The sequence below is a fragment of the Stylophora pistillata genome, chromosome 4 (assembly GCF_964205215.1).
Source record: "Stylophora pistillata chromosome 4, jaStyPist1.2, whole genome shotgun sequence".
Taxonomy (NCBI): domain Eukaryota; kingdom Metazoa; phylum Cnidaria; class Anthozoa; order Scleractinia; family Pocilloporidae; genus Stylophora; species Stylophora pistillata.
This window is the reverse complement of record NC_142522.1, coordinates 39743181-39754215: the sequence shown is the minus strand read 5'-3', so window position 1 is coordinate 39754215 and position 11035 is coordinate 39743181.

Sequence of the window (11035 nt, the reverse complement as noted above, 5' to 3'; positions counted from 1 at the left end):
TACGTGTGTTGTTTGCTCCTGGTGTCGTTATTTTACCGATTTAACTTGATTTAAACGTTTTTTTTTTTAATCCTGGTTTTCTCTTTTTAAAGAGAAGACAAGGCCAAACACTTCTGTCCGGACAGCCTGCCGAACGAAGTAAATAATCCCAAGGTAAAATGTACCCACGGCCACAAATCCACCGCAGAATTCAAGGGCAAAGGTTGATCTTTCCTTTCAATTCTCTAGCCGCACTATATCAGCCCTGCGATCGACGCCTCGCGGGTTACTAGAACTCAACTTTCAGGTTCGAAACAAAGTAAATAAATCGAAGTGATCTTTTTGCAAAAAAGCTTCAATTTCCAAAGCGTTCTTAAAACATCTAAAAGAAGTTTACCCACCTGGTAAGTCATGATAACTGTTGAAAGACATCATCAATAGTTACAATTATCATCGCAACTCTCACAGCTAGTGTTGGTCTTTCCTTGTGCGGGCGCATCTCATTTTCGTGTCATCAACACGGACACTCGCGATCTAGGGGAAATATCACTAAATGTGACGTAGGTTTTAGATCCTTCCCCAAAATTTTGTTTCAATCTAAAATATGAATAAATGATTATGCCAAAGAGGACATACCCCGGCGTGTTCCACAGTCCGAATAAACATTCCTTGGTTTCTTTTTTCTCTGCGAAGTTTCATTTAGTTTGCATGCCAACGTTTCAGTTGAGGAAGCCAAAACAATTTTGAATATTTTCCAAAGAGAAGTAAAAAATACAGGCAATGGTATAGATTATTACTTTTGTCTTTTTTACTTTGTGCCTTAAGAGGCCTTTACCCCTCTGCTATAATTATTTTATTTCCTTTATTACATCCATTTTGAAATCACTTGTGGCCACTGTAATCTGATTGGCTCTACGTCAGAGGCGGCGGAGCGTGTTGAAACATGGGGGGGTTTATCGTACACAAAGTCAAGCACTACCTCTAGTTTACTCGTATTTTCCAAAATGTCTTTTGAGTTGTTCGTTTGCACGAACAAACTTCTTTGCAACGTCTACAGTGTCCTATGTGTCCATGATAGACTTATGACAATGCGGGAAGAGGCAGTTGTTTGGACAATCCTGATTCATGGTGCTTCTGAGGTAGGATTTTAGGCGAATTAGGAAAGAAAACGAGCGCTCGGAAGTGGCCGATGCCACAGGTAATGTCAAATACAATCGTAGCAGTTTGTGGACCTCTCCTAGTAGCGTTTTGGTGACAGGAGTTTTGTTGAAAGCTTCGCAAATGGTTCTTATATTTGTAACCTAACGTACTTCGGGAAGAGGTAGTTTTCAATGCGTCATGCACGAGGTAAAGCTGGTGCCAAAGCCGTCCACAATCTATATTTGTTCCAAAGCAAGACCTTCGCAGCCCTTCCAAATGTTCGCTGAGGTCGTCGCTGTTTGCTGCGCCCACAAGAAGTTTCTCTAAGTTAGAGACTGGCTTTAACTTGGCTTGGTTGAACCGGCTTTCTAATTCCGTTTTAATTTTGTCGCAAGTTTCATAGTCTTGCACTCGATAGTAATCCTTTAGACATTCAAAGCGATGAGGAGGAGCTCCATCGTGAAGTCTGGCGGAAGCTCTTCTGTATCGTGGCAGTACCAGTTCGCCAGACTTACCTTCTGAAAAGGAGACACATGACTGTTAAAATTTATCGAACTCTTCATCTGTGCGAAGTCGTGTATAGTAATTCATGGCTAAATTTGCAGCGGTAATAGCTACTTGCAGATTCGTATCTTTCTTCTGCAGCGTCCTAAGCTTTAAATAGAAATAGCCAAGTTTAAGACCAAACACAGAGTCAAATTTATCAAGGCTCGACAACACTCCATTTGCCCTCTGTCCACACTCGTTGTTCGTGGTGTGGCTTATATCTTCCATTGTCTGCTCAAGCACAACGTAGTCTTCAAGAACAGCACTGAATGCTGTTGTCCTGACTGTCCAACGGGTGGGGCACAGTGGCTTCAGTGTTACACCTCCTTCATAATTCTCTAAATTTTGCGCGAAAGGCGTAGATCTCTTTGGAGACAACTTGACCCATTTGACGATCTCTTTCACCGACTCGAGGGCCTCTTTTAAACTTCTACACTTTCTGCCAGGCTCTTGCAAAACTAACTGGAGGCAGCGTGCTAGACAGTGAACAGGTATCGCCGATGGTACTTCCGTTTGAATGAGTGGCCACCCCATTCGTTAGTCCTTGCATATTTGCTGCTCCATCGTATGCCCGACTAAGGCACAAGACAAGTGGGAGGTTGCAGCGTCTTAGCAAGTCTTTTATCAAAGCGACTAGAGTGTTGACGAACGTGTCGAGTAACTGCACAAGGCTAATTGGTTCTTCCAATATGGCATATTCATCGTCGACCCATCTGATGGAAATGTTAATGGTAGATATTCTAGTCTTCTCGGATAAGGACGATAAACCGTAGGCCCCGTCTCCTGCAGGGTTAGGGGTAGGAGACGTTAATTTCCCACGCACGAGATTACTGTGTGGTGGATGTCCTCCCCCGGGGTGGGATGGGTGGGAATTGGCCCTGAAAAGCCCCCATGGGGAGTGATCAACTAACCTATATAACTAACTAACTATGTCGCGTTATCTGCTATAATTGTATACCACGATGGGCTGGGCGATTTCACACCATGAAGTATACACCCTAGTACCTCCTGTCCCATTATGTTTATTAGCTCGTTGACTATGGCGTCTCACATGTATTTTTCTTCACTCAGCCACGCTTGAACAGTATTGTTGTCTTCCGTCCTTAGTTTCGAAAGCTGACTTAAGTTTCCTTCATCTTCTGAGTGGCCCCTTATCGCTAGGCCCTGCCTATAAAAAGCGCAATGAGGTAATCTGTTTCAAAAGGCCCGCTCGACGAGTGGCTTGTAGATTTGCGAGTTGAGATGAAATCATGACATCTACTCCCTGGGAAGTCTTTTTAAAGGAAAATTTCATAACTGCCTCTTAATGAGCCTCAGACGCTTCATGCTTTCTAAACTGCTCCAACGACTTCCTCCAGTTGTTGAAACCACATGTGGTAAGAGCTTCATCTCCATATTTGCGAAGGTTCAGGAGACCGTTTTTATTAGCTTCCCGGCAAGCATAACAAAAAGCTTTATTACGTGTTGAACACACTGTTATTCATGGGAAGTCGCTGTACCACCTTTCCTGAAATGTGCGGTCCTTGTTTTTCGCTTTGAAGTCCTTTGGTTGAAATGGTTTCTCTTGGGGTAAAGCAAAACAGACTTCACTGCGCGTCAATGGCGGATTGCTTGATGATTGAGAAACAGATGCTCCGTGATCACTGCTGACAATTTTGACCGTAGTGTCTTCATGGGAAGCAGCTGGAGCAACCTCCCTTGGATCAACTAATTCACTTTCCTCTGGGTCACAAGTGCATTTCTTCTTGTTGGCTGTGACCCTAAAAACGATTCTAGGGTACGCTTTGGAGGCATTTCTAAAAGCAACAAGGCTGAACCTCTAGCAGAATGCAAAATGCGCAGTACGTATTTTGACGAGCTTCGTAGTGTAGACGTTAGGCATGCGTACTGTAACAATGTCTGTAAAAATGTTTGCGGTTTTTTGGCTTGTATGTTTTTGTTACTTCTTTTCTTTACTGCACATTCGTGGTGTAGCATTCTGATATTAAATTATATTCAGACCTAATGGCAAAACGTGTGAATAAGCAGAATTCTTGTTTTCAGATTTGCGACCGTTCATTTTTCCGATCCAATCCGATCTTTTAGCTTTGCATTTGACTGGGTTTCCACAGACGCAAAGGCCCCCCAAATTTTCGTTTAGGGGGGCTTCAGCCCTCCCTGCCCCTCTCCCTCCGCCGCCTACGTACGTTTTTGCACCTGTGTTGGATGAAAAATGTGCTCTTTTCTGGCCATTTAGGCGCGCGTAATTTTTTCATGTGTATTTTGTTAAGATTTAAGCAGTAAAACTATCAGTATCGGATGTTACTCTTAGGTTCAAACCATTTTACTTCTTGTATTCTTCATAGAGAACTACGATAAGACAGCGAAAATCGAAATTTCTCCATGACCTTTTTTTCATTCCTTCTGAAGGTATTTCCAATACAACCCCTACATTCACACCCGGTAAGTTGATGTCAGTAAAATATGGGAGAGTCTCAATTGCAACATCATGTTCCAGCAAATGTTTTCAATCGCACGCTAATGGTCGTCAAAACATGCCGCACGACTGAGCATGCCCCAAAAATGATGAGAAAGATCAGATAATATCTAACACTTGTTATTCACCGAAGTGGAGGTGGCTAATGGTGGATATTTACCGAGCTACGAAGTAGTAAGACTCTGACGAGTCTATACCAGTACAGCTATGAAAGTAAGTCTGTATTTTCAGAGCGGAAGATTGCAAGACTCACACCAATACACAAAAAAGATGATGTAACTGAAAGGGGAAATTACCGCCCAGTCTCCCTACTTAACATTCCAAGCAAAATCATGGAGTCAGTAGTAAATGATGCCCTTGTGAAACACGTCTTTCGAGATAACAATTTGGTCTCAAACAGGCAGTGGGCCTACCGACCCGGGCATTCAACGGAATACCTGATGATTCAACTCACAGAATCTTGGAGATCAGCTCTTGACTCAGGAAAATTTGTAGCAGTAGCGTTCATCGACTTCAGGAAAGCTTTCGATAGCGTCTCACAAGCTGCATTAATTGTGAAGCTAGAAAGACATTTCGGAATTAAGGAATCAACCCTCGATTGGTTAAAGAGTTATTTGACAGGGCGAAAACAGTTTACAGAGTGAAATGGAGTTAAGTGAGACCTTCTCCGAGTATCCATGGTGATACCTCAAGGATCAGTGCTAGGACTGACTCTGTTCACACTTTTCACAAATGATCTGCCACTATCTGTCCGGTAGGGGCCTGTGTATCTGTTTGCCGATGATACCACGGTCTTCTGTATAGGCGACACGGCAGACGAGGCCATCGCAAAGTTGAATGGAGCATTGAAGGAGGTTTATGACTGGTGTGGTAGAAACCAGTTAACACCCCATCCAGGAAAGAGCGAAGCGGTGCTACTTAGTAGGGGAAACCCAATGGGACCGATAGCCCCGGTGTTATTGGGTCATGTGACTCCAGTATAAACTGGGTGACTAAAGCACGCGTGTTAGGCTTAACAGTCGACCACAAGTTAACATGGGATGAACATTTAATGGATGTTAAGAAGAGTTTTGCTAGCAAACTAGACCTGTTGAAACGATCTAGATTCTTGCCAAAAAGCGTTTTGAGAGACTTCTACTTTAAGGTTATTTTGCCCTCTGTTAAATACGGACTAGTACTGTGGGGAGCGTGTTGTAACAAATTTACTTGATTCAGTTGTAGAGCATCTCGAATCATTTTTAACTTACCAAGAGACATGCCTTCAAAAGAGGTGCTGGCCTATGATCGGTGGCCCACTATTTATTTATATTATAAAATAGACATTCTTAAGATCTTTTTTAAAGCACAAAATGGTGGCTTGCCTGAATTGCTGTGTAATTAACAATTATTCCACGGGCGCGCGTTGGATATGAGATGATAGATAGCCAACGAGGCGCGTAGCGCCGAGTTGGCTATAATCATCTCATATCCAACGCGCGCTCGTGGAATAATTGTTTTATTAAAAACGCCCCCAAGAAATTATTATTTTGTAAGAAGAAACTGGAATTTTTAGCTCCCTTTTGATTTTAAGCTGACGCGTACGCTTGCCATATTTGTAGATTATGGTATATTGGCTGATATACCATAATGGCTAAGCCAATAAAAAGTCTTGAATTGCATTATCCATTGATCCAGTTTGTAATAATAATATTTACACAGAAAGGAGTAATGGATATTCACTACGGGGCGGAGACTGCTTATCAGTACCAAGATTCGAAGCTAGATTTATGAAGCATTCGCTGGCTTACAGAGGCACCGTTCTGTGGAATACGATTTGTCTCAATGAGAACGGACCATGGCATCTGAGCAACAAAGATCGATATCTGATAAGAACAAAAGATTACTTCAAGGATTTTAAATTCGAGACTACCTCTGCCTCGAAAACGCGGCGTAGAAATGCAGATTTTATATATTATTGACGATTATTTATGAACACTTTAGTCCATATGTAACTTTATTGAGTAGAAAAACTCGTAAAAAATAAATTTAATGTATAATTCGTAATGCTTTAGTTACTAATCTTGTCAATATTTTGACATTTTATTTACATTAGGATTTTTGTTTTTAATTATAAATACACGACCCCACAAGCTTGTAGCTTTAGATTTTTTATCGTGTTTAAATAAAGGTCATCCATCTATCCATCCATCTCAACCGCTAGCCACTGACACCGAGGTAAATAGTTATTTTAGTATATACTAAAACAGTGAGATAGTATAACACAGAAATATCGTTTAACCTCATTCATTCCTGCAGCTTATTGCTGCATTCGAAGTTTGAGAAGGCAGTTAGAGCGCGCCTTCAACGCCATCCACTGTTTTAATATTGACCAATCCCAGATATTCCCTAACATTGCAAAATAAAAACAAAAAACAAAAAACAAAACAAAAATCAAAACAAAAACAAAAAAATAAACAAAACAAAAACAAAACAAAACAAAAACAACAACAACAACAACAAAAAATATATATGGTATTTAACTGATGAGTGGACCAACGTCTTGTCGGTCTACGAAACAGACCTGTATTAAAGTCCATATGTAACTTTATTGAGTAGAAAAATATTGTTATTACCGCTCCATTACTGTTGAGCGCTATTCTGGATTTATCAGTTTACTCTAGTTTGAGCACTCTGGCATGGCTTAGACGATACCACAAAGGTTGGGTCGTTTGGGGTGACCGTCTCGGTTCTCCCCCATCCTAGCATTAGCACTGCACTGATGAGGCCCAGAAGGCCGAAACAGTACTGTCTGCAGTTATATATATATATATATATATATATAGCGAAAAAGGAAGAGGACCGGGCGACCCATTCCGAAAACACATTCGTGATGCAGAAAGATATGCCATGATGCATCCAAACGAGTCGCTAGACACTTAAATCTCCCAAATTATTTGAAGCAACATGTAGCGGTCTTCAGCCTCTCCCTGCATATAGGCGGTTCGGAAAGCCGCGAAACTCTGGAAAAAAATCTAGCCTCCTCGATATCAACGAAGGCTTTGCTTTCAACTAAATTCTTCTTGTGCTTTTCATGTTACCATGTTTCCATCAACAGCGTTGCTCAAGAGATTAAAAGCTACTCAGTTTATAATCTCCTGCGTTGCACCAGCAGTTCCATAGAAAATCTCTCCAATTGAGGACTGACAGTGTCATGTTTCTAACTAGTGCTTGTTTCCGACAGTGGTAGATATCCTTGATGTCTCCAGTGGATACGAATTCGTGTCGGGTGGCAAGGTCGTTCTAAGAGGCAGAATTAATCATGTATGCCATAACTTTCCAGGTTGCTGCATTTTTCCTGCTAATGGTAAGGTGTTTTGAAGCAAAAAAAAAATAACATAAGGCAAAATCAAAATATCTATTGGGATAAAACATCAGCTGTTATTAATTAGCTTTCCACTTTTGTTTCCTCCTAGAAACTCAAGTGAGATCTTATGCCGGGACATTAGGAGAAATGGCACCATTTTTGAGGTAATCAGTTGAGTGTTAACAGTGCTTGAGTTTCTTATCAGGCAGCCCGGCTGCATTGTTACTCCGTGTTTGCTTTTATTCTTTTTCTATTCTCATTTCATTTGTAGGTTACGTCTTCACATCAACTAGGTGAGTTTGATGCCAAACAGCCATTCTTCCCTCATTAGAAGATTTCCATTGATTTTCTGTAAAATGATGGTCATAATGATAATGATGATGATTTTTATCAATGCTCGTGTCATAGTTAATGTAATTTCTACGGAGAAGCAAGATAGAACAATCTTGGCGTCTACGTTAAAGAAATTATTCTTTTGTTTTCATTCCTAAAATTATTAGATGCGGACCGCCAAAGGAAGAGTTTGATTTTTCAGTCAAGAGTGTGTCATGTTTCTCTGTTTTGATGCGGTGTTTAAAATTCATTAAAAGGAATAAATGAATCATGACTCACAAACGAGAGGAGAACCTCGAAGGAATAGGGAAGGCGATGGAATGGAAACGTTTTTGCGTTAGAACTACGACGACGACATTATAAACACTAATTAATTAATTAATAGAATAGTCAATAATTAACCTACCTAAGTGAGTGTAAACTTGTTATCAGTTGCACCCCATCCTTAAACAATGGGTGTGAATAGGTAAGAGAGGGTGATATTTCACTCTAGAATAGAATAAAGGTGACGACCTGGTTAACGAAGTAGCTTGCTTGGATATTTAGCAATGAAGAGTCGTCTTGAGACAAACAACACTGTAAAACAAAGTCTCAAAAATAACAATACCAATAAATATCACAATTTTGAAGTAAATTTAGCGATTGATTTTATGCGTTAAATATCTCAGCTCGTGTCAGCCTCCAGGGAGGGAGGGCAACTCTTAGGAAAAAGAAGGAGTGGGGTGGGTGGGGTGGGTGGGATGGGTTAGTTAATAATTGTTCAATGTTTAAAGTCATTGATGCCCGTGAGAAAAAAAGTGTCAACTGCTTTCATGTTAGGGTTGAAAACTCAATCTTCGCTAATTAGATTTCAAACGCCCAAAGCATCAGTGATTTAAAAATGTACGTAACCAGGGCAACGTTTACCGCTTTTTTTTTGCGACGAAAATTGAAAAACGTGACATTACAGAAACGGTAAACGAAGAAGAAGAAAAACTCGAAGATCAAATTATTTTTTAGTACTGCATAATGCTCCTCATCAGATCTTCCAACGTTCAAACTGCATTAGACTTCTAAGTCTACAAGATATTCGTTCAATTATATATATATGAACAGAACATAAATTATAATAGGCCTAAACGGACAAAGGATGGTTGAGGTTTCCTCGTCACCAACAGTTGCACTGGGTGCGAAACAACCGTGGGTAATAGTGCCCTTGGGGTATCAAATTGTTTCGTGCTAACGAGACTCCCTTCGTTGAGTCTGGAGAGAGTTGTGAAAAATTTGGAGAACATCTAAAAAATACTTCTAATGGCTCAAAGTCTCAACGCAAACACATTCTAGGTTCTATTTGCTTTGTGTTTGAAAGCGTCCCCCGAAAAACTCTTGAATTGACCTTTTCATAATTCAATGGCTAGAGTCTGAGTGGTTCATCGTGACTTTGAAGACTAGAAACTCGCTTGCTGCGCCGGAAAAACAAAACCTTAATTCTCGCTGATATTTCTCTCAGCTAGCAAGAGTTAATACCTTCTTGGTTAACTAGTGAATAAAAAAATGAAAAAACTTGAAACTTTCTCTTCATGGTTTTTAGCAAATAAAAGACAGTCACACTTTCCCGACCCTCTTGTTTAGGAATATTTTTGTCAAAGTGATGTGAGGTTCAACCCGCTTTTATGATTGAAATGTTTGCTTGCCGTGCGAATCGTCTGATGTTGATGCTATACGGATATTCTTTGAAAAAGTACATTCTTTTTAGCAAAGCATATTTGTCGCACATGTTTGAGGTAATTGTTAATTGCGGTGCATTATGTAAGAAGGTGTTACGAAAAACGCCCTTATTTTAGCATTCGGAGTGACTTCGGTGATGGCGGTGGTTGCAATCCTGCACGTGTCTGTATGCGTACTTTCAGTTAAGTATATGTCCTCTGAGTTCTTCAAGATTTATTATACGATAATTTATAGCTATTTGTTAGGTCACCTCTTCTCTTTGTATGTCTCCTCTTCTCTTCTCTTCTCTGGCATTTGAGATCAAAATAGTGGAGAATTTATCAGAAACGGTGTGTCCACAAAAGTTACGAGGCACTCGTTGCCAGTGTCTCCCATTGAGAAAAAGCATCCTTGTGAACCAGAACTGGTCTTTTAGGTCTTGAGTCAGCTAGCGATCATTATACATTTGCTTTTTATTGAAGTTAGTCTGTCTTTCAAAAGGTACATCGTGTTAGGATAAAATGGCGCCTGGTGCCTCACGGCATTAGGACAATTTCGTCATATCGCTGGTCTCTAAAGCCCCTTTGACACTTAAGTTTTTTAAATATTTTACATTAAAATGTAATGACTCTAGAACATGTTTTAGCAACATAAGCGGTATTTTACCGTTTTCTGAATTTTTTTATCAAGCTCTTTAATCCGTAGATAAAATGTCTGGCAGAGCAAGAGGGGACTGGGCCCCGTTACGTCACAGTAGTAAGCATAGGTTCTTATCATACAAACAAGTGTCCTTGTACTTAGTTATTTCCCTGGCTATTTCGGTGATAGTTTCCTGTCATACGTCCGATATTTCCTGTTGTTCTGACGAAAGTTTCTTCTCCGATGACTCGGAGTTTAATTATATTTCGGAATACGTGGCGATTGAATCCGAAATGGGAACTCAAAGCGGTTAGATGGAGGACTGCGGTGGATGGATGTTGACCAATAAAATGTAGAAACATAAAAACTACATACAAAGAATTAAAAAGCTTTCGCGAATAAAAAGTCTTAATGGCTTTCTTAAACTGTTCAAAGATTCGATACTTCTGATAGAACACGGAAGATCGTTTTGAAATTTAGGAGGACTATGGAAGACAGCAGAAAACTATAAACATCTCACAATCATTTCAGGATTTTGCGCGATTTAAAACAAAAGCTTTCTTGGCAGAAATATCTCAATAGATGTGATCGGTGCATCATAAAACCTGGAGATAATTTTTTCCTTTGAAGTGAGAGTATTTTACCCGTTTAAATCGGAAAATTATGAAGATCCGACGGTATAATCTTTTCAGTTCTGGCCGTATGTGACACTAGAGACGATAAACGTCAAAATAATTTCACGTACAGTGGCACGCACCGTCGCGTAATTGAAATCAAAACTTTTCCTCACAGAAATATCTCAATAGACGTGAGTTGCACGTTATGTGAGCTTTGAGGAAATTTTTCTCTTTGAAATAAAAGATTTTACTGTTTGAATCTGCGACTTTTTCCGA